At 51.1% G+C, this 23639-nt stretch overlaps 1 long non-coding RNA gene across 8 annotated transcripts; it reads right to left on the bottom strand.

Annotated features, from left to right (window-relative positions):
• Positions 1 to 1523: 1523 nt before the first annotated feature.
• LOC106828214 (uncharacterized) lies at positions 1524 to 15335 on the bottom strand. Of its 8 annotated transcripts, none has more exons than XR_011499048.1 (9): positions 14370 to 15335; positions 13832 to 13922; positions 13531 to 13667; positions 12841 to 12944; positions 11698 to 11758; positions 10462 to 11301; positions 5195 to 5361; positions 3899 to 4071; positions 1524 to 3065 (listed from the first exon to the last, which is right to left on the bottom strand). It is a non-coding gene; the product is annotated as an uncharacterized lncRNA (long non-coding RNA). The 8 variants fall into 8 exon arrangements; XR_011499051.1 differs by lacking the exon at positions 14370 to 15335 and having other exon boundaries at positions 1525 to 2537; positions 2844 to 3065; positions 13832 to 14317; XR_011499052.1 differs by lacking the exon at positions 14370 to 15335 and having other exon boundaries at positions 1529 to 1906; positions 2849 to 3065; positions 13832 to 14317.
• Between the last annotated feature and the right edge of the window lie 8304 nt (positions 15336 to 23639).

The following is a 23639-nucleotide window of genomic DNA, read 5'->3' on the forward strand; positions in this document are numbered from 1 at the left end:
CGTGCAGGGCTGGGGGCGACTCTTCTCCAGGTGAGGCCCCCACGTGGGGCTGGGTTCTGGCGGGCTGTCCATCAGTGACACACTTGTTGACAGACAGCCCTGTTTCAGGAACACAGTTTTACAGTCGCGTAATTTCTAAGTGTATTTTCCCCATCTGCTTTGTCACCCATTTTACCACTGGGTTTCTAGGAACGAGTTGCGGTACGAGGCCGGACTGCCCCTGCCCATTCACAGACGTGTGCGTCAACCGTGAGCTGGGAAGGCACGGGCCGCTGGTCGGGACCCGCCTCCTGGTGCCGGGCACAGGGCACCAGGGCCAGAGAGGCTCGCTGGGCAGGAAAGAGCTGGAGAAGCTGGGCAGACATTTTTTCCTCGTGGCTCCAAGTGTGGTCTGATGCCAGGACGTATGAAAGAGATGGTCCAGAGAGGTTTAGCAGAGGTCCTGGCCGATGACCAGTGCTCAGTAACTGTGAACTATCAAAATGGTTTTCTTTCTAGTACTCACAGTAACCCTTTGCGGGAAGTCTGGGGAACATTCTCACATACAGGCCAGGAATCCAAGGCTGAGAGGGATTAAGTGACAGCACGAGAAAGGGGCTGATCTTCCCACACCCCATAGATGCCTCCCCGTGGTACCCAAGGGTACCTGACTGTGAGTTGCCATGGTCACCACAGATGATAACTCCCATAGATGCCTCCCCATGGTACCCAAGGGCCTGCACCTGGGCGTGCGTTGCCATGCTGACCACAGATGATAACTCCCATAGATGCCTCCCCATGGTACCCAAGGGCCTGCACCTGGGCGTGCGTTGCCATGCTGACCACAGATGATAACTCCCATAGATGCCTCCTCATGGTACCCAAGGGCCTGTACCTAGGCGTGCGTTGCCATGGTGACCACAGCTCCTGTGCTCTTTCCCTGGGCCCCACTTTCCTCTTTCGTTCCTCACAACATCCCTGTGAGGGGCCTTGAGCTGACCACTCACACAACGGAGGGAGACTCGGCGTCTTGCCCACCATGCTGAGATGTGTGGAGCTGGGTGTGTGTGAGCACCTGGCTGATGGCACACCCGGGGCTCTCTCCGCGGCCCCACAGAGCACAGCGAGGGCAGGCGGAGGCTCTCAGCCAGAAGCACCGAGAATTCTCTCCCGGGGCCAGGCTCTGAGCTCACAGAACTGACTTGCAGGAAATCCTGGGTCACCTGGGAGCCCAGAAGAGGCATGGGGGCAGCAGGAGAGGAGGGAAGCAGTGGGCACCCCAGGGCTGTGATGCAGAGGGCCGGCACCCACCTCCTGAGCAAGCGCATGCACCCAGGGGCGCCACCCTGAGCCTTTCCCCCAGGGCGCCCTCACCACCACAGGCTGGGGTTGTAGGGCTGTGGGGCGGGCGGGCGCTTGCAGTCCACACCCCACTCTGATGCTCACCCCCTGGTAACTCTGGTCAAATCCCCCAACCTTTCTGTGCCTCAGTTTCCTTCTCTGTAAAATGACAGCCATAAAAGAAGCTACCTACCTTAAGGGAAGTCTTGGCCAAAAACACCGATTCCTTATTTTCCAAACTCGCAGAAACACATTAATTCATTTTATTTATAATGAAGCCGTGAGTGAAATATTCAGAATGCTAAGAGAGAAGCACCTCATCAGAAGGGTTTTTGTAAAGAGAAGTGTCACTCTCATCTTTGCATCCAGGGAGCATCACGCAGGAGTCAGCCCTGACCCACGGCGGTCTCGGCCCTCTGCTGGTCGCCGGACCACATCTGCTCCCCACCCCATTCCTCCTTGTTGACAGGATTCCGGTTTTATTTGGCTTGGCAATGAACCCGACTGAAAATATGCAGTTTCCCAGACTCCTTTGTGGTGGAGAGTGGTCAGGTGACATGGCCCCAGCCAACGCGGTGGAGGTGAGCTGCCGAAAGACAGTCCTTGCAGAACAAGACAGTGCGTCTTCCCCCTTCATTCTATCCTTCCTGGATTGGGACACGAGCCTCCTAGCTGTGGTGCTCACCTTGTCATGTGCGCCCACAGGCACAGAGCTCAAAAGATGGATGAAGCCAGGGTCCCTGCCTGACAACCTGCCTCCAGCCTCCCCTGCCTGAGACAACCTGTCCCGCTGTCGTTTTCGGTTGAACAAGTTCCCAACTGATCTACCCATGTGCATCTGAACCTAAGGAGCTGCCACCACCCCCGCATCTTTGAGGAGCAAACACAAGGGGTTAGAGCCAGTCTCCATGGAAACAACTCCCACCCAGGCCAGGGCCCCGCCTCCCCTTTGCCTATCTGAGGTGATTGACAGCAATGCCATCCAATCACAATGTTCTCTGTCTTCTTGGCGACGCCAGAAAGTGAGCCGCCTCTACTCACTATTTATTTATTTGTTTATTTTATTTTAGTTATTTGTTTATCTCCTTGGTGAAACCAGCCTCCAGGTTTCCCAAAATGTGACACCCAGTGCAGCACCCCTGGACCTGTCCTTTCCTCCCCACGTGGTGGCTAATGGAGATGCCTCTCAGGACAGGAGTGGGTCTGGGTGTCTCCGTCTGCAGAATGGGGGCGACCAGACCTCACCTGCTTGCTCCTGCACAGTCACCCGCCCTGGCCTCTGTGCTCTGGCCTCAGCAGGCCCTCCGAGCACGGCCCCTCACAGTCCGCTCTCCCATTTGGCCCACTGGGAGGTCCCAGCCCCCCTCCCCAGTGCCTGGGATACCCCTGCCCCATCCCCCTCCAGGCTGACCCCTCCCATCTCCACTCAGACGCCCACTGCCCCATCAAACAGCTCCCCTATTGCCTGCAGCGGCCCAGGCCCTGTCTGTCCTCCCGAGAGACTGTGGGCGCCACGGAATGACCTTACTGTTGTTCAGAGCTGTAAACCCAGAGCCGCCCCAGGGCCTGGCGCAGAGCAGCTGCTCCATGAAGATCCGCTGCCTGCTGAGCGGCCGGCCAGCCGAACAGTCGGTGAGTGCCGGGGCTTCCTGGCGGCCTTGTGTTTGGAGATCTGGCAGAGCAAAGTTTCGTGTTGCCACGTGAGTGTTTTTTCTGCCACAATGCTGTGGCCTTACATCTCGTACCTGCGGGGAAATACAACCGTGAGAGTTTCATCACGTGGGCCCAGGTGTGAGAGAACTCTCACACCCCGCAACGGAGAGATGGCTAACCCAGGGTGACCCAGAGTTAAAGGAAAAATATGCTCTTGCACATAACAGCCCAAAAAGGACAGGAGGGAGAGTGAAATGCTCAGATAATCACCCTTCAGTTTTTCGCTGCACTTAAGTGGGGTCTTGAAGAAAGGAGGAGATTCACTAGTCGGAGGAGAAGGAATGGCATGTGCAAAGGCACTGAGGCATAAGAGTACATAGAGAGTTTGAGGAATGACAAGTTGTGGGCACGTGTCAGGGAGTGGAGAGAGGAAGTCAAAGGCTGGATTGTGGTGGTGGTTGTTTATAACAGTGTTATCATTACTTCTGCTTATAATAATGATCACATTTACTAAGTGCTAACTATGTTCTAGGTACTTTACATACATCATCTCAATCCCTACATCCCCCATGAGGTAAGTTCTATTATTATCCACATTCTAAAGAGGACGAAACTGAGGCCCAGAGAAACACCGACTGTCCCCAGGACACCCATCAGGAAGGGGCAGAGCTGGAATCCCAGTCTAGGTCTGCCTGGCTCCACACACATTGTTCTCAGTGCCAGTTTATCCCACATCTCATGCCTCTGGAGCAATAGGAAGTGAGCTGCTCATCCCCCTGGCGATGATGCATCAGTCAGCTCTTCCCACACTCATGCTGCGCGAGAAAAGCACAAAACCTCGGGGCGTGTGAGGATGGCATTTACTGCTGGTGCATCTGGGGCGGTCAGCCAGGTGTCCCTGCTGACGTTGGCTGGGCTGACTTACTCACGCAGCCATGAGTTCCGCTGGGGTGAACGGGCGACTCCCTCTGCGTACCTCTCGTCCTTCCTCGGGCCAGCATGCGCATTTCTCACGCTGACGGCAGAGGCGCAGGATAGCTAGTGGGAACAGGTGAGTGTTTCTCCAAGCCTCTGCTCGCACGATGTCTGCACATCCCACTGCAAGTCAGATGGTGAAACCCAGACACCAGGGATGAGGAAATCTACCCGCCTCTTGGTAGAAGGAGCAACAGAGCCCTCGGCAAAGGGCTTGACCAGGGAAGGGTGAAGACCTGAGGCCATTCATGCATTCCAGCTGCTGCAGGCCAGGACGGCCTGGACCAGGGCCAGAGGAGGCCTCGGAGTGGGCGAGAAGGGGCCTCACTGAGCCCGGTTCCTCCCTGGGTGTCTGAAGAGTGACTTGTCCAGGGTCGCAGCACAAGTCAGCAGGACTTGTCCAAACCATGTGACTCCAAGACCCCTACCCTTTGCGGCGTGAGCCTGGGTGGAACACAAGATCCAACCAAGAAAAACAGAAACTTCGCTGAGTATTTAGAACAGAGAATTCAATACGTGGAAATTGTTGCTCTGGTGATGGAAAAGCTCAGTGGCAACCAGCAGAGCCCGGGGGACAAGCACTGTCCTGAAGCAGGTAGCGCCCCTGGGCTGGAGGGACAGAGAGCAGCCAGGGTTGGCCCGGGCCTGTCCCAGGGAGCGAGCAGCACCACTGCTGAGAGCGAGCTGGGAGGAGGAGACGGTGGGGGGAGGGAGGGACCCCCCCTCCTCCAGCCCTCCCTCTGGCCTCTCTCCTGTGCCTCTCAGCCCAGACCCTGCCAGAAGCGGGGTGACCCAGAGCCTCGAAATGCAGCCCCTGCGGCCAGAGCAGATGCTGGAGGATCAGGGAGGGGCCGAGGGCGGGCAGCTCGCAGAGAGGGAGCTCCAGGGCCACAGCCCCCTCAGAGACAGGTGGCCTCTGTCCCCCACTTGCTCCAGGGCATCGCGTCTCCAGTGGCCAGGCCAGTGTGCGCCAGGCCCTGGTTCTGGCTCAGGAGGGCTGGTGGGGCCTGAGGCTCTGCATTTCCAGCAGGCTCCCAGGCGGTGCTGACGCTGCTGGTCTGTGGGCCCCGCCTCCCGTGGCAGCCATGAGCAGAGAGCGCCACAGGGATGTGGAAACGCCCTCGTGGGGCCACCGGGCGGACGTGTGCTTGGTATTTATTATGCGCCTGGCTCTCCTTCCTTCTGCCAGCCTTTGAGGCAGAAACAGAAAAGAAAACCAAGACCCAGCAAAGTCCAGAAGACTTACCCAGGGTCGCTCAGGTCGCAGGTGGCCGAGATGCGATGCCGGGCAGCCCATCTGCCCATTTATTTCTGGGCTTCCCGGAACTGGCCCAGAGACGGTCGTGACTCAGTCTTTATCCAGCACATTCTATGGTCCCAACCTCTTCATTCACAACCTTAAGCCCTCACAGTCTGAAAAAGGAAGATGACCAGCTCAATTTTATGTAGGAGGAACCGAGGCTCAGAAAATTTAAGGCATTCGCCAAGGTCACAGCGAATGAGGGGTGGAGCCCTCTTTGAACCCAAATCTGCCTTGCTCTGAAAACTTCACTCTGGGCATTACACCCCACTGCCTCACAAAGTCACCCATTCATCTAGCCACTCAACAAACACTGATTTAGCAATGCACTCGGAGGCCCTGGTTAAGAACGTGGGGTCTGTGATCCAGCTAGCTGGATTCAGATGCCCAGTCCTCCCCACCCGGCCACATGAGCTGTGGCACTTTGGGGGTTCCACCCAACCTCCCGGGGACTCAGTTCCTGAATGTCAAATAGAGATAATGACATTCCCTACCCCAGCGACCTATTGGGAGGCGCCACCCTGTTATCCCAGGCAACACCTGTCCCATCGCAGCCTCTGGATAAATATCAACCCTTGTTGTAAGTATGCAGCGATCATGACGCCCAGATTCCAGGTGGAGGAGACAGTCAACACACACCTCAGAAAAGTAAGGAATCTGCTAAATGACCAAGTGTCCGAGATTAGGATTCCAAGAAAGCGTGGTGCTATGGGGACATCAGGGCGTGCCACTGCCGTGTAAGAGCAGCAGGGCGCTGTCTGAGCCCGTGTCCAGGCTGGGCCTCCAGCGCTGTGGAACTGGGCGAGCTCCTGCTCTGTGGACATGCGACAGCTGCCGGGACGGGGATGCATTCCGTCTCCTCACCAAGCAGGCTCGGCCACAGCCCGGGGACAGACCTGGGTGCCCGACCCTCTCCTGGAGGAGATTCACCCTGGAATGTTTTGGGCCCTCGCATAGCTCCTGCCTGGACGCCTCCCACAGAGGCCGTGACGGCAAGGCCACTGAAAGGGTGGCCTCAAGTGCTCATTTCTCCAGACCCCTCGGAAGACGTTGGGCAAGCTCATTTCTGAGAGACAGGCAGGCATTTGCGTTTCTGGCGGTTGTTTGCACAAAGGATCTCAGCCTCCTTTCTCCTGACACGCAGCTTAAACACGTTAGCTGACCCTTAAACGGAATCCCCACGATTCCCCATCTCCTTCCAGGGGAATTTCTCGGGGGAGGCGGGGAAACGCGTGGTGCCCGCCAGCACGACTCCCCCGCTGACGGCACTGTCTGCTTGGGATGGGAGACTGGGTACTAAATGCGTCTTCTGGTTTATTCGGGTGTGTTTCTCTCTTCTCTTTTACCTTTTAACTAAAACACAACACAAAATAAGCGCCCTGATTGCATTCAGCTGTTAAGAGAGAAATAAATATGCCCCCCACCTTCACTGGCGGAGATCAAACGTGACTTCTCAAAAAACAGAAAGCGGAAAGTTTACAAATACAGGACTAGGAATCTACAATAGGGCCGTCACTCCAGCTGGTGCTGTGTGCAGTCAGTCCGACGTGCTGGCTGGTAACGCAGGCTTCCGTGCATCTCTGTAAACCCATGCGCAAAGATGGTACCCAGTCCACGTTATACCCTTCCACCAAAAACAAAACAAAGCAAAATATACATATAATATATATAGCCCAGAAGAGGCAATAATCTTTGCCTCAGCTGAGGTCCTATCAGCCTGATTGGCAAATCGAAACATAAAAATATTTTAGGCTGAAATTGGTCAAATAGGCTGGTTGAATTCATTTTCTAAAAAATCTTGCCCCAGACAAGTTTATTCATATACATGGTCTGAAAGTGCTTTTCCTTGCTGGGTTTCTGAAACCTGAAATATTTTCAACTAAATGAGAAAATGTTCGCTGTTGAATGGCCTTTTAGAGCTGTCACAAACGTGATTTCTGGAAATAAACAAGATCGTAAGAAGGTTGGCCGGAGCAGAAATGTAAGTCAACATTAATGGGTGGTGTAATTAAATTATCCCGTAAGCCAAGGTGCCAAGTGACACACATTTTTTTGTGTTAATTCTAATACGATCACCTCCCTGGGCCTGCACAAGTCTGAATGGGTCTCTCTCCAGAATGGCTAATTTTATTTTCTTCAGTTTCTGTGTCTCAAATGGCGCTCCCTGTTCTGCTGGGGAAACAAAGTGCTGGGGACGGGCAAGTTCAGATTTTCGTCGTATCATTTTACAGAGGTTCACTTGATACAAACATGGTTCAATAAACAGTGTTTATTTTTTATGGGTTAGTATCTTGCTCAAGAAAATTAGAACAAGTTTCAGGAAGATTTATTTTCATTTTAACTATTGTTCCCTGGTCACTGCCACTCAATACTTAAATGACTCTCTCCCCAAAGGGCAAAATCTTTAAAGCAGAACAGAATTTATTTAAACAGCTGGTTTTTTGCACGATCATTTTATTAATACGCAGACTTGAGTTATGAATAGTGGGTCACTTCCCAGTTTGGAAATACATACAGGTATAAAAGTTGGCATGTCATTCAATTAAATTTTCAAAGAACAATACATGATTAATTACTACCACACATGATGCAGTAAGTCGGTATACTGTACCCCGTTTATATATTTCTGTGTCTTAAAATAGTATTTTACATTTGGAGTCAAATGAATCCCCCTTCATCTTTTTCTTTTCCAAGGACAAATGAGAGCATCATTTTTAGGAAAAGAAAGAAATCTTTTTGTTGCTGTTGCAGAATCTCAGTTTATTTAAAATAGTTGTCAACATGAGCACTATTTCTTTTTAAATTAAAAAAAATGCTATGGCAAATTATTCCATAAAACACATCGCGTTCTCCCTTGAAGGATCAAAACGTGGAAATCATGTTTTAAAATGTTTGAAAACCATTTTAGCATTAAATATGTTGACGAATGTGTTCATCATTATTTGAGATTCGCTCTAGCAAGAGATGGGGATAGAAAAATGTTTGTTTGCTTTTGAAATAAAGCAGGAACTTTTCCCAGTGGGAGCGGAGGAGGGGTTATCCTGCAGTCATTCCTGGGAGGTGGTTTAAAACTGTAAAAAGCTGGTGATACCATTTTAGCAGGTGCTGATACAGTGAAATACAGCATCCAGGGTGGATGTTCCCACATACGTTCACCACAACAAAAGGAGACACTTTTTTGAGAAGGGGAGACTCCAATATCATTATGTGCACATTCCTGATTTTAATTGGCCATTTGTACGCATATAAAATTCCATGGAGTACTGTAACCTGTACATCCTTCATAGCTATTATAGGAAGATCGTTAAGGATATCTTTTATTTCTTAAAACATAGACAGGCAATGGATAAAATATTGAAATAGCGGCTAAGCTTCTTCCTTCTTTATCTCGAACATTTCCGGGAAGTATTTCTTTGAACTCTAGCTGGGCGCCGTCAAGGGAGAGACACTGGTAATTAACATTTGGCTTAAATACTTAAATACTCCTGGATGGCGTGGCACGTTTCAGGCGAGGCCTCAGAAAGTTTCTCTTCTTCCCTTTAGAGCTCACTGGTCACCCTCTTAGAGAGGTGAGGGGGGACCTGACACGATTCGGGCTAAACCACCCTCCCCACCCCCACCCCCATGATCACTCTAGAAGTAACATCGCCATCTACTGGACAACAGGGGACCCTCCCTGAGAAGGAAAAGGTTTCTGTTTCGGCAATGCAAATTAGAAAGCCTAGAAAATATATTTAAGATGTACCATGACACAGCTTCACGGACCGAGAACAAGAACAAGACGCTCTTATCAAAAGTGCAGGAAAGTGGCAATAGCCTTTTTTTCACACCTCTGGTCTGGAGCAGTTTTGAAAAGTGTCTCTAGCCCATCGCCCTATCCCCGCGATAACCCCACAAAAAGGAAAAGAAGCAAGGGAAGTGCTATTTTTAATTTCTAAGAGTTTTATGTCAGTTATAAATTTCTGCAGAGAAGGGGTTTTTGCACCGGTCAGCTCTCACGTTTTTCTCCCACATTTCCTCAGGGCTGGGGGCGTAGAGGAGACAGACACAAACACACTCCCACACACATCGCGCATTTGGATTTCTTTAACCTAACAAGGCTTCTCGAACACAAGAGCACAAAACTGGGATAACCCAAATATTATTCTAAATTCTTTTTTCAGGCACTTAAGCAAAACAACTACCATTTTTGAAGTTTATGTAACTCTTCCTTATAAATATAATCACATTCCGATTATACATCTGCCTGATGTCGATTTCTGGATTTTCTTATGCAAATAAGTGTCTTGCTTCCCTCCTTCCTGCTCCTCGCTGATCACTGGATCTGCCTTGAAATTTGAGCATTAATTGCTTTCTCTTGGTAATTAAAGTCAGGGTATCTGTTTCCTGAGAGAACAACATTGTTTTACAATTTCCCATACCCCTTGGAATAGTTTCATGGAAAGGAAAGAAGTCAATTGTGGCCCAGAATATTAACATATGTTTTCTTTACAATCCTCCCTTGTAAACCCTTGACAAGATGCTCGGGAGATTTAAAAACATGGACAATTTATGTTCAATGAAAATTACAATTAAATTTTTTAAGTATCACAACTCCCCCATTTTAAAAAGAAACATTCTCACTGAATCTTACTTTCCTTTATTACAGATCATAAAAATTTTTAAGCGTCCTAGGAGCCTAAAGTCAGGTTCACTGTTATGTTACAGTCACAAATTACTTCATTTCACAGATATATATTCATTTCATATATATGTGTATCTACCAAAGTATTTACATTTTGTAACTTAATTTCTCACTCAATAGAGTTTGAAAGGTCTGGACATTATAAAGGCAAACTCGTTTTCTGCTGGAATGAAATGAGAAAAGGAATATTTTAAAAATTCACTTTATTAGGCAAATTCAGTAGGGACTCACTGTTCGCCCCTGAAATAAACCAGCCTGCTCCTGTTTACTTTCTCCATCTTTCGGAGCCTTAAAATGAAAACTGAAGTCACTGCGATTGGTAAGCACGCTCGCCCGCCCTTCCTTCCCCACGTTTGTGTAGAAATTGTAGAAACTCTTTTCCTAAGAGTGGGGAATGGCGCTGAGGGCTGACCGGAGGGGCTCCGGCGGGGAGCCCCAGGGACAGTTAACTGGTAGAGAGAGAAAGGAGAGGCAGGACAGGGCGGGCGAACGGGGTCAGAGAGGCGCAGGAGAAAGACCGAGTACTCACAATTTCCAGTGTCTGCAGCTGTCTGTCTCCTGGTCCTGATTTCAAAAGGAAATGTGGCTCTTTTGTGCAGAATCAGAAATGAACATCCAGGAAGTTGGCAAAATCACTAGCTAAACAGTCAATAGAGGAAACACCACAAATTAAAACACCAAATTTGGGTTTTTTCTCCAATAAAGGAAAAGAGAGTGCGGGAAGGAGAAGGTGGGGGGAGAGAACATATTTTAATTTTTTCCTGTGAGCTGAGCTGGGCCCCAGGTTAATCTAAGTTCGAATTTGGCTATTTCTCTCCTACAACCACAGAATATAAAGGATCATTCGACTGACTGCCACGGATGGAGGCTTATCGAAAACCCCGAAATTCCCTCTGCCAAACGGTCTGAGTTCCTGCCACGGGTCTGAATTGAGTCTTCCTATGAAAATACACTTTAAAACTCAGCGACCCCCACCTCGAACGAATGCCTTCAGTGACAGGAAATGTTAACCATTTTAAGCGATTTTTATTTGCATTTGCTCTGAAGCCGAGGGAGTGGGGGAGATTGTACATTTAATGACTGGTCGCGAACCCGAGATGGATGGAGCGAGCGTGGACGTGTGCGTGTTTCTGAGCGGGGGCGAGCATCCTCGTCCTGAATTAGCCCCAAACAAGAGTGATGCTGCCTTGAATGCCCACAGAAGCAAGACAGGGTTTGCACGTTGCTGCTGGGCCGTCTTTCAAATTCTCTCGCGTTGTTGATCCATTTAAAGGCAACACCCTTATGCTTCACAGCTGAGGAGCCTGGGGAAAAGTGCCGTCCTGCAACGTCTGTGGTGCCGAGATGTGTCTGTGAGAGTGTTTTCTCCCTGGGATCAAAAAGAGATTTAAAAAAAGGGTTTTTTCCCCCCAAATCAACTAAACACTGAAGCTCAGAAACACACAGAATGTGTATAACATTGTCCTTCAGAAATCCATCTTGAATTTTTTTTTTAAAGTCCTCTCTTTGATCAAAAGCCGACAGAGAATTACATTTTTCTCCATTCTGTTGCATTTAACATGGACTAACACGGGTGAGCTTAAACAAACAGATGGCCCGGGCGTGAATGCTCCTTTCAGTCTGCGGAGCTGGAGGTGGGCTGGACCCGAGGGGGCTGGAGGGCACTGCAGATGGAGGATTAGTCAGGGGGGTGGGGGGAGAAGCTGCAGAGTTAAGGGGGAAGCGGAGACAAGAATAAACTCATGACGAAAAAAATCAAAACTACCTCTGCGCATGGAGCCTCAATCCTCTCAAAGTGTGCAGTTTAACTGTTGAAATCCTTCTGCCTAAAAGACAAATGGCCTCCTTTATTCAAGAGTGTCAAGTAGTGAAAATAAAACAAAACAAAGACCCTTCAGAGTATATTTTCAGAAGATAATCTAATGCTCAGCGAGGGCCCAGGAAGAGGGGCGTGCGGGGGAGTAGGGCAGCCCCTCGTGGGAACCTGTGCGCAGGAGCCAGGCCCCTGCCGCCTGGAGATGGGACCGGGGAGACCCCGAAAGGGCAGCCCCCGGTGGAGGGGCTTCAGGGGCGTGACCAGGCCTGCTCCCTCCGAGCCCCAATCCAAACGGCTGCTCCTGGCCTCCCGTATGCGGACTCTAAGGCACCGACACGGCCGAGAAATCCTTGGGCCTGGCGGGAACAGGCAAGAGTGTGCAAGGCTGGGGTGCAAGTTCTGGGGTGTGGGGACACTCTGAGGTCACTGCTGAGGGCGATGCAATTTACGTTGTGTCTTCTTCACGTTGAAGAACGGAGGTGCCGGCTGGTGCCAGTCTCCCCATGGGTGAGCCGGCCACGGACGCTCCACTCGACCTCAGACACCTTCCAGAATGCTCCTCCTCCACATGTGCAAGGAGATTGCAGAAGACCGACAGCATCCTTACCACTCCCGCACAGCCTGGGAGAGGTCTCATTGCTCCTCATCCCAGGGGTTAAAAGAAGTCCCCTAGTTCCCAGCCAACTGTTTGGATGGGGTCTGTTCACTGGCCTGGTGGCCAAGTGGGTGATTAAGTGCAGCGGACACCCCCGGGAAGGCAAGACGGCCGTCCCGTTGTCCCCCTACTGCTTGCAGAGCAAGCGCCACCTCCCCTCCATGCGCCGTCCCTCCCACACTCTAGGCACGGCGGGCAGCTGGAAGGAGAGGGGGAAGCAGTTAGAGGGCGCGTGGAGCCATTTATTAGCACATGCCCCGCAAGAGAGCAGTTCGTTAGAGGCGAGCTGTTTCCTGGAGGCTCCGACCAGAGAAGAGGAACCAGGACACTAATTACAAATGCCTACAAGGCAGGGCTGTCGGGGGCACCCCACCACCCAGCACCCGCCCCACCCACCGCCTCGCTCTGGTTCCCCAGCAGCCAGCTCATGTGGGTACCTGGAGCTCTCGGGGCTCAGTCTGGTCTTCCAACCATGTCGGGGCAGACACGGCCCCAAGCCTGGAGCGGCTGAGTCCTGACAACTCGGCGAAGGCAAGAGAGACTGCAGGGGGAAGAAAAAGAAGAATGTTCTAGAAAGACACAAGACCCAGTCCCCAGGCCCGGACGGCCAGTGACATCCACTTTTCTTCTTCACCAGTCTCTCTCTGAAACACCAAAAATGAACCAGGGAAAGCAGAAATGTATGTGTAAAAAGAATTTAGAGACTGCACACACACACACACACACACACACACACACACACAATTTTATTTTTAATTTATTTATTTTAAATACCAGACTATTTCTTCTTACTAAAAGCCTTTTTCACACTATTTTATCCCCTGTTCTGCCAGCGCTTCCCTCCTTAATGTAAACGAAGGCATTTCCCAGAGCCCTTTTGCTGGAATGTTCCAAACTGCTGGCATCGACACATTTCTATTCCATTTTATTGCAGTAACATTATTTTATGGCTCGTAGTGTGTGGTGTGTGTGAGGAGCGGGCAGGGGAGGAGGTTTCTGCTGCAGAGGGGAGCTGCCCCGTGGTGCTGTCGGCCCCGTATAAATCCCGAGAAGTGACAGTTGAGCTGGCAAGAGAATTTGGGAAACCAACAGACCAAATATACAGTGCCGCCGCCCGTGGGTCTCACCTTTACGAGGCAGAGCGAACTTCTGGAATGGATGGGCTGCCGCCTCCGGGGCCACTCATTAGGAACTTGATGCACTGGACGTGGGGCTCATTGCCCTCCTGGGGCAGCGAAATGCTTGAAAACGGAGTTTTATTAACCTAATAAAGTGAAAGGGAAAAAAAAAGTGAGGAAAATTTCAGCTGGAAGGGCAAATGCAGGGAGTATAGTAAATTAACCTATTTTTAATATTTAGAACCATTTTGGCCACCAACATCAGTTCCCCCCACAGACCCTGCATCCCTAATGTCTGATTTCAGCTGACCTGCTAGCGACAGGCAGCCGCTGTCTGAAGAAAGCCAGGGGTGCGTGTTTTCAGGGTCTCAGGGACGAATTACGAATTCGGGCTTCTTCGTCTTACTCAACGCCAAAGCCATGGAGTGCAGGAAGGAAAAATGGCAGAGATGAATGTCTTCAAAGCACAGAGAGGTTTTGGAGAACAGTCTGGACGCTGCCCGACTGTCTCTGGGTGGGAAAGGAAGGCACCGGCACCCAGGAACCGCAGAGCCCCCGCCTTGCAGGAGAGAACTTATAATGAGTTAGAGCCGTGAGTCAGGCACACGCAGACGCGACAGGGTCTCATTTACACACAAACACCACCGGGGGCCCTAAACTTTGGAAGTGGGGACTGTGGGAGTCTATTTTAGGACAGAGGCCAGCACAAGCCGAGGCTTCTTGGCTCTCCCGGAAGATGCTCCAGGAGCGGCAAGTGCCATTTCAGTGAGCCGCTGCCACGTGGACCTGAGAGCCAGCCCACCCCCTCACTTCGCCTGAACCCACAGAAAGCAAGAGAGCTTTGTCACCTCTCGATCCCAGAGCAAAGGCTGCTGGCGGTTCTGCGTTCGCACCGTGCCGCTGCCCGGGGAGGGAGGACACATTCCGGCAGCAGACGTGTCGCCCATGTGGCAACACGTCGACAGCAGATGCTTTGTAAACGAGAATCAGTAAGCCCCTCGCACCCCAAAAGCTCCCCTCCTAAATCCAGGAGGGCGGTGTAGCCCTCCTCCGTGGGCCGGCGCCCGCCTGCCTGTGGACGTTCCTTTCCTTTTCTTCTAAGATGAGAACATACACTAACATTATTATCTCTACGGGCCCCCATATTATTCTCCACTCCTTCCTGAGCCGGTTCCGGCCTCCGGTGGCCCCTAACACACCCTCCAGCCGGCCCCTGTGCGGCCTGTGGAGGATGGGGTCTCATGTGCGTGTTTGTCGGGTACCCAGTTCCGAGGACATTTATGTAGCTCTGAGATTGGGACAGCTCCGATTTCTTTTTTTTTAAGTTGTCTTAAAATTTTGTGGGATTTTGGGGGGCAGTGAAACTCATACGGCTGACACTGTAAGGGGGGGTACATGACACCATGCGTTTGTCCAAACCCATAGAACAGACATCACCAAGAGCAAGCCCTCCAGTACACTATGGACTTGACTTTATAACGATGTATCGATCCTGCCTCGTCGTTGCACCGAATGTTCCACACCAACGCAGCATGTTACTGGCGGGGAAACTGAGGCAGCGGCCAGGACGGGGGTAGCAACTCCATCTCTCTGCTCGTTTTTTCTGTAACCCTAAAACCACTGCAAAAAATGAAGCCCACTGATAAACAGAAACCTCACTGCTGAAGCGCTAGGAGGAATTTTCCTTTGCCTGCTCTCCTCCCATTTGGTATTTCCTGGGAAAGGACTTTCAAAAAGTAGGAAAGTGCAAAACAAAACAACCCCCCCCCCACACACACACACAGCTATTTGGTCTCCCCCATCGGAGGCCCTTCTGTGCTGGCTCTGGACCTGAGGGACACGCTCTGAGACCGGGTTCAGCAGACAGAGGTGGCCCGATTCTTGTGCTGCAGTTACAGCGAGAAAAGCCAGTTATTTTAATAGTCTTCTCGTTCATTTTTTATTTTCACACCAACGTCCCACTGCACTGAGTGTAGCGTAATGATCTCTATAAATAAACCGAAAGCCTGCTTTCCTTTCGCAGCCGGTTCTATCCAATTTACAGTCAAGTGTCAGCCTGTCCACCAGGGTCACCAGGATCACTTGGCCCTGCCCTCTGAGATCAGGTCTGCAAACCCAACACAGGTTACGGAGGAGGAAGCCACCTTGGGGTGCAGACTGGGAGGTGATGGCTGACCTGGGGGGGCCTGCTGCCTCAATGGGGTCCTCACTACCAGCCTTGACAAAAAAGAGGGGCCTGTCCCTGCTGAGAGACAGAGAGAGAGGTGGAGGGAGAGACGAAGAGAGAGAGACAGAGACAGAGAGAGAGAAAGAGAGATGGGAGAGTAGAGAGACAGAGGAAGAGAGAGACAGAGTGAGGAAATAGAGACAGAGAAAGAGAGAGAGAGAGAGAAAGAGATGGGGGAACAGAGACAGACAGACAGAGACAGTGACAGAGAGACAGAGAGAGGTGCTCGTAAGCCAGACACGCCCTGTCCACCCGGTCCGCAAGGGACGACCTTTGCAGCTTCACGCTGGGAGGGGCCACAGCGCAGATGGCCGCATCTACACCGGCCCGCACGCCACACGCCGTGAGTCCAGGCGGCAGCGGCTGGGTCCTGCAGCCGCGGTGGCGCCACCAGGTGGCGACAGGACGAACTCAGCTTCCTGCCCTTTGGCTCCTCTGCGGGAGCTTTATCGGGGTGGCTGCCCCGTGATCTCAAACCCGCACGGAGAGAAAGACACCGTGAATCCGTGGGTTGCGCCGGTTTCCGTTCCGTCTAGAGCGAACTCACAGGCAGCCTGAGCCGCGCGCTACGGAAATCCAGCCGCAGGAGCGCAGGGAGCGAATCCACTGCCCGACGCCCCCAAGGAACTGGGCAATTAGGGGCTCCGAGCACTGGGTCTGAGGGCATCAGACCCAGCGATGTGAGTCACAGCCTCTCTCCTGGCCCTTGCTGGCTCAGACAGCACCAGCCAATCTCCAGACCTCTAAAGCTGGCTCTATCGCCTCACCCTCAGATTCATTCCTACTTCACGGGGCTAGGAGGAGGGGGGAACAGAGGATGTCTTGCAGAAAATACACGCTCCAAAGCAAAGAGGCTCGTTAACACTCAGTGCAGCTGGGGGCTTTGGGGGGCAGCAGTCAAGAGGTGGTGAGGATGAAAGATGCCCAGCACACCTGACCCCATCCCCATCCTTCCTCCGCGGTGTCCTCTAGACAGAGGCACGGATGTTTTTACGGCACTTCTTAACTGGTGGTTGGCACTGACAAATAAACTTCAGCTGGTACTAACCATGCACGAGCAGTAATTGTCACAGTTGATGTTTACCAGGGACTTCCAATAGGCCAGGCTCAGTACCTCACAGGGGTTAACACAGATGACCCGCCACACTCCGCCAGGCCCTTCTGTGGAGGTGCCATCACACGCCCGTTTTACAGATCAGAGAGCCGAGTCTCGGTGGCTGCACGGCTAGGAAGCGGCTGAGCTGGGGTCTGAAGCCCACAGCCAGGCCCCGCCTCCACCGGCCTCCTGTCAGCCCAGGCCACATTAGGGGCGCCTCTTTCTGAGGCTGGTTATGAAAACCCAAGAGCTAAGGGGAAAAAGTTTCACTCCCTTTGTTTCTTTACCAGAACTGTTTTAGGAAACAGGAAGCCCAAGCTGAAATGCTGGAACCAGAGGAGACTGTGATGAAAATAGGCTCAGCTCAGCCAAAAATCACACAGGAGCGGGCACCAGGATGCGGGAATGCGCCGACTCCGAGGACGGGGCGGCCTCTGGCTCTGTCTTCCGGCGCCCACCCTCTCCTGGGGAGCCTGGAACAGGTTGACCCTGGAGGTGCAGTCCCTCTGTCTGGGCACTTCCATGAGAAGATGGACAGCTTTCCAGCACAATCCATGAGGAATTGTGTGAACAAGGTGGGGCAGGCACTCAGACCTCAGAGTCAGAAATGCCTGGCTTGGACATCTGAGTTGTGCCTCTTGCTTTGCAGTGAATTGCTGACCTTGCACAGCCTCAGCTCTTTCATCAGCAAAACCAGGACCCTAACACCTGGTTTATGGCGCCTGTGTGACGGTGTGTGACGGCCTCTGCAGCGACGGGCAGAGCAGAGCCGCCGTGCCCCCACATCCTCACTTCACTTCTCCTTAGCAATGAGCACAGTCCCTGCCCTGGGGTCTCGGCAGTCTCTCCCCTCGGCGTGGTCCTTCCAAGATCCCAGGGGGCCTTTAACCCGACTGCCCAGCACGTGTTCTCGTCAACGGGAAAAGGCGCATAAGAAAATGTTTACTGTATCAAATTTGCAACTATAAACAGTGATGCAGTTAGTAAACTCGTGCACAAGAGAGCCTGGCACCGCGGGTGAGTACACACCAGACACACCGGAGGATACAACCCACACTGCACGCCGCACCCCGTGGAGCCAGGACCAGAGCCGGGGGGAGTCGGGGTCACTTAGTTCACTTCGTTTTAAACTTCTAGGGTGACAAGGATGACAATCAGCCCGCACTGGCGGCCAGCACGACAGGCCTGGCCTCCTTGCATTCGGTCCCTTTCCTTTCCATCATAAGTCAGGGCCTCAGCTGGAGCTGCGGGACTCAGCGTAACCACCACAAACAAACACAAAGCAGGACGAACAACACCGCGGCCTAGAAAGGGAATTCACAAGTGGAAAATGCCAGGCACAGAAACCAACAGTGTTACCTAAACCAGATCAGGGCCACACAGCAGCAGAGCGAGTCAGGAGATGACAGTCACCGGCCGAGCTGGGACTTTGCATCTTAAGTGACCTGGCAGACCCTACTGCCACCATCTACTAATGTCAGAGAAGACCCATGACAACTGAGACCCTTGGACGCTGTGAGCAGATGGAGGGGACGCCCCCAGGGCCTCACCCCTTCAGAACTGAGGGGCCAGACCATCACAGAACCCCCTTTTCTTCTTGCCCAACAAACTCTCTCCCCACCCAAATTATCAGCCACATTAATGTGATCAACAATATAATGACTTTCCCCTCTGTCACCTGCGTTATTCTCTTTCCTTTTTACGGGAATAGGTGTTTCTTTGCCTCTCCCCCAGCCTGCACTGTTCCGTCTGTCTCTCTCACCTCCAGCCCCACCGCACAAGGCGGGCAGGGCCCGTGGGGCAATGAGGATTCTTCCACACCTTCTTCTGACCCTGGCAACCCATCCGTGGGTCACGTATTGCTTATTTTCAAGGCCACTCAACTACTTGCTGTCTGACACACCACGTGTGCTGCATCAACACGTGCAGGGCTGTTAATATTAACCCATTAACAGGAGTGCACCAGTCAATATTTTGGATGTGCCCAATCCAGCCGCCACCCCCCTAATGGCAGGGACCCCCGTTGTGTCGAGCTTTGTGCCACTATGTGTACCGTGGTAGGCATCCTACAGTGTCAGCACACCCTGGTGCTGTGATTGTGCAAATGAGGTTCCTCCAAGCCGGGGTGCAGGGTCACATTTTATGTGCATTTCAAATTTCCAAGACAAATGCCAGATTTTGTTCCTTCACCAACTTGCAGCCATGTCCACAACGACAGCAACTTATGAGTGGCCGTGTCCCCACACCTCAGCCAGCCCGAGGTGTCACCATCTTTTGCATTTTCATCCGTCTGGATCAGCCCCTAATTCATATCTTAGTCACGTCTGAGCCCAGAGGCGGCACGCGCTGCCCCTGGACTAGTTTGGGCTCCGATTCCTCTCCAGTCGTGTGCGGAAGATCCCAGTGGCGGGAACGGGGCACCTGGAGGCGGCATTCCATTAATTTGGGAAATGCTGCTTCCTCCAGCACTCTTCACAGAGCTCCTTCACAGAGGATCAAGGGTTCCGAGAGGTCTTCCTGTGAAAGCACCTGTTCACCCGTGTCCCGTCGGCATCTCCGGCACAGGTTGGGCTTTTGGACTTTGGGTGGACACGAGTTTGCCGCATTAGGCAACAAGGTGCTGCGCATCTTGTGAGCACTGCATGCTCCACAGTGGTGAGCAAAGCAGACCCGTCCGCTGGCCTCCTGGAATTCTGTCCAGCGACAGAAATAGATATCAATAAACTCAGACACACAGAAGTACACTTACAACTGTAGTAAGCGTTAGGATCCTAAAGTCGTCAGAGCTGACCTGACCTGAGAAATCCAGGACGGCTTCCCTGCTGAGGAAGCGATGTTGGTGGTGCAAAGTGACACGGAAGGAGCAAATCAACGGAGGAGGTGGTAACTATTCAAGCCGTGGAGAGCGTTACAAGCAGAGAGCTCCACGAGAGCTCAGGAGCTGGGAGGAGAGAACATGGCAGATTTGAGGACCAGCAGAGGCCGGGAAAATGAAGGCAAAGGAGTCAGGACAAGTACGGCTGGAGATGTGGCTGGAAAGGAGATGGGGCAGAGAACACGGGACTCTTAGCAACCATAGTACCCATTTTGTGCACTATTACGTTCCAGCCCCCTGTCCAGGTCCACCAGACACATGGCTACAGGCAACCATGTCGGGTTTATTAGTTTGATGAGCAAGGGAGAGCACACCGAGAGTAACTACGTGAATCTCAAACTGGGGAGTCAGGAAAGGATGCTTACAGGGTTCTGTGGGATGAGAGTTAGTAACATGATGGTCTGGGCAGGGATCTGTCACAATTTGTAAGCTACACGTGGCTGGAAGGGTCGCTGGGCAGCAGGGATGGGGTGTCACGAGATCAGACTTGCATTTGGTGGAAGGCCAGGTTATAAATATACTTTTAACTGACAAGCAGATGTTCTGGTTCTATTTCACAGTGAAATAAACCATCCCAAACTTTAATGGCTTAAAACAGTGATAATTATTCTGCTCATGAGCCTGTAATCTGGGCGAAGCTCAGCGGGGGCAGCTGTCTTTGCTCCACTTCCGCATCAGGCAGGTGGGCTGGAAGGCTGGGCCCCACACGTCTGCTGGTCAGTGCTGACTGCCAGCTGGGGACTGGCTGGGCTGCCAGTTAGAACACCCATACGCGGCATCTCCACGCAGCCTGGGCTTCCTGCCTACACTGAGGCGGATTCCAAGGGCGGTTTTCCCGGGGGAAACCCAATGGAAGCCGTGTCACCTCTTGCAGGCTATACTCGGAGGTCATGCAGCATCATTTCTGCCACATTCTTCTCGCTGAGGCTGTCCCCAAGGCCAGCCCATATTCAGATGGAAGAAAATGAGATTCCACCTTTTGTTTTCGCACCAGCACAGTGGAAAAGTAGGGGAGAAGGATGAGGAATCACATGAATAGACTTGCTTTACAAAGAGATGACTATGGCTGCCTTGTGGGGAACGGATGCGAAGGGAGAGCAGGGTGCTCGTGGGGACCAGGTGGGTGCTGGGACCACAGTCTAAGAAGGGAGGGTGCTCTGGACCAGGGGTGGAAACAGAGGTGAGGAGAAATGAGAGTTTTCAAGAGTCCATGATGATGAAGTTTGCTGGGGAAGAGCCAAGAGCAAAGAATAATTCGTAGGTTTCTGCTGCCCTGGTACCCGCTCTCCCCTCTTCTCTTCCTCTGGGCCTTTTCATCATGGCATGGGAGTTTCTGCTCAATTCTCACCTCCCGAAGTCCTCCCTGAAGCCTCGGTCTGATCCAGCCACCCACGGACCCTAGCTGCCAGTCTGCCCTCGCCAGGTGTTTGTTTTATTCATGGCACCCACCTTTCCTGACCTGAGGTGGTATGTTTGTTTCTTTGCTTGCTTAACGTTTTCTCCTCACTGGGGTATAAATTTCTTGGTGACAGCGACCTTGTCCGTGGTTCGCCAGATCTTCAGCCTCTTACACAAAGTGTGTGCTCAACGAACAATTTTTTAAACGAATAAATGATGGCGGGAGTAGAATTTTCTACAATAGAGAATCCTCAAAGAAGATGAGGTTAAGGGAAGAAAGGATGACCTTTTTTTGGACATGTTGAGATTTGAGTCACCTTTGAGATGCGCACAGGAGACAACAGTTAAGCAGTTTAGAATATGAATTAAGCTCAGAGGGGAGCTGCAGGGTGAATATACAGAGCTGTATTCTTCTGGGTAAAGGGAACGATGAAAGCTGTGGGTAGGAATGAGTTTACTTGGGGACAGAGTGTCAAGCAGAAATTAAAATGAGCCTAGAAATGAATTTCGAAGAATCCAAACATTTCGTGGTCAAACAGAGGAGCAGAACATGCAAAGAGAACAGAGCAGAAGCATCTAGAGAGGCAGGAGGAAAACCAGGGGAGTGCACACCATGGAAGCCGAGAGAGGGGGGTTTCAAGAAGGATGGGGTGGCCAACAGCGGCAAAAGTGGCCAGTGGTCCGAAGTCAGGTCCAAAAAATGCCTAACCGGATATGGTGACATGAAGGTCGTTGGTGACTTCTGCAGAAGCTGTTTGATTAGAACAATGGAAGTGGAAGCCAGATTGCAATTGACTGAACAGTCTATAGAAGGTTAGAGAATGAACACAGCAGGTAGTGAGAGGCCATACTCCTGAGAAAGGTAGCTTGAAAGGAGAGTGGGGTGATCAGGGGGTAGCTGGAGGACGGTGTGGGGCTGATGAATGTTTGTTCTTAACATGAGAGAATTGGTCAAGTTTATATATATTTTTTTTAAAATGTAGTAGTTACCCAATATATATCTTTGTTTGATCAGAGCTTACTTTCGAATAATCTCGTATGGGTTCACGTGGAGTAGAGTCTTACACAGTGTACTCCCAGCCCCTCCCTCACGTTGTTTTCGCTCCTGTCGTACGTTTCACTCATATATGATATAACACACTGGACACTGTGACTGCGTTTGCTTTAGACACTCAAATATCTTTTAGAGCAATTAAACACAAGACAAAATAAAGTTCACATTTTTCTTCCTTTTTGCCGTGCCCAGTGCTTTTCACTTCTTTATTCAATCTTTTAAGATGTTTTATTTTTTTTTCCTTTTCCCCCCCAAAGTCCCCTGGTACATAGTTGTATATTTTTAGTTGTGGGTCCTTCTAGTCTTGGCATGTGGGACGCTGCCTCAGCATGGCCTGATGAGGAGTGCCATGTTCTCGCTCAGGATCCAAACAGGCGAAACCCTGGGCCACCGAAGCAGAGCACACGAACTTAACCACTCGGCCACGGGGCCGGCCCCCTTTTTGTTCAAGATTTTTAATTTTTTCCTCTATCCAATCTTTAGATCCAAGATTCTTATTGGTTTCATATACCTTCTGCCTGAAGAACTTCCTGTAATATTTCTTGTAATGCAAGTCTAGTGATGATAAATTCTGTCATTTTTTGCTTGTCTGAAAAAAAGCCTTTACTTATCCTCCATTTTTGAAAGATAATTTTCACCGGAAGTGGAATTCTAGGTTAATCCTTTTCTTCCTTTCCACCCTTTAAAGATATCACTCCATTGCCTTCTGGCTTGCACAGTTTCTGCGGAGAACTCTGCCGTCATTCTAATCTCTGCTCTTCTGTACGTGACGTGTCCTTTTTCCTTGGGTGCCTTTAAGTTTTTCTCTTTATATTCAATTCTCAGCTTTCCATGTCCTAATGAAAGTCAGGGGAGTTGGTCATGCTTAAAATGATGAGAAGGACTAGTAAATAGTAAATAGTAAAGTAAATAAAAGTACTTTACTTTACTATTTTAATTTAAAAAGTAAATAGTAAAGTAAAGTAAAGTAAATAGTAAATGGTAAGGAGGTTACAAGAGAAAGAAGAGGCTCCTGATTACTAAGATTCCCGAGAAGATGAGATGCAAAGTCAAGTGGAAGGATGGGCATTAGATATGAGAACGGACCGTTCTTCGTTGTAACAGGAGGGAGTAGCAATGGAATAAATATTGGTGTGTATAGGTTGGTTTCTGTATTAGTCAAGTTTTTCTGGGATAATCAATATAGCAAACAACTCCAAAATCTCAGTGGCTTGTACCAATGGACATTTTATTTCTCACTTTTGAGTCTACGGCTTGGCTGAGTTCAGTTGGGCTCAGTTTTCAGTCTGCTCCATGTGTCCCTGATTCCAGGGAGCACCTGATACCTGGGCATGGTCTTCTCGTGGCAGACGGCAGGAGCAGAAAGGTGGAGTGAAGACTCACAGTGACTCTCACAGCCTCTTCTTGCAACTGTGCCCTGTCATTTCTGCCCACCTTCCTTTGGTCAAAGCAGGCCAGGTGACCAAGT

The sequence above is a fragment of the Equus asinus genome, chromosome 28 (assembly GCF_041296235.1).
Source record: "Equus asinus isolate D_3611 breed Donkey chromosome 28, EquAss-T2T_v2, whole genome shotgun sequence".
Lineage (NCBI taxonomy): Eukaryota > Metazoa > Chordata > Mammalia > Perissodactyla > Equidae > Equus > Equus asinus.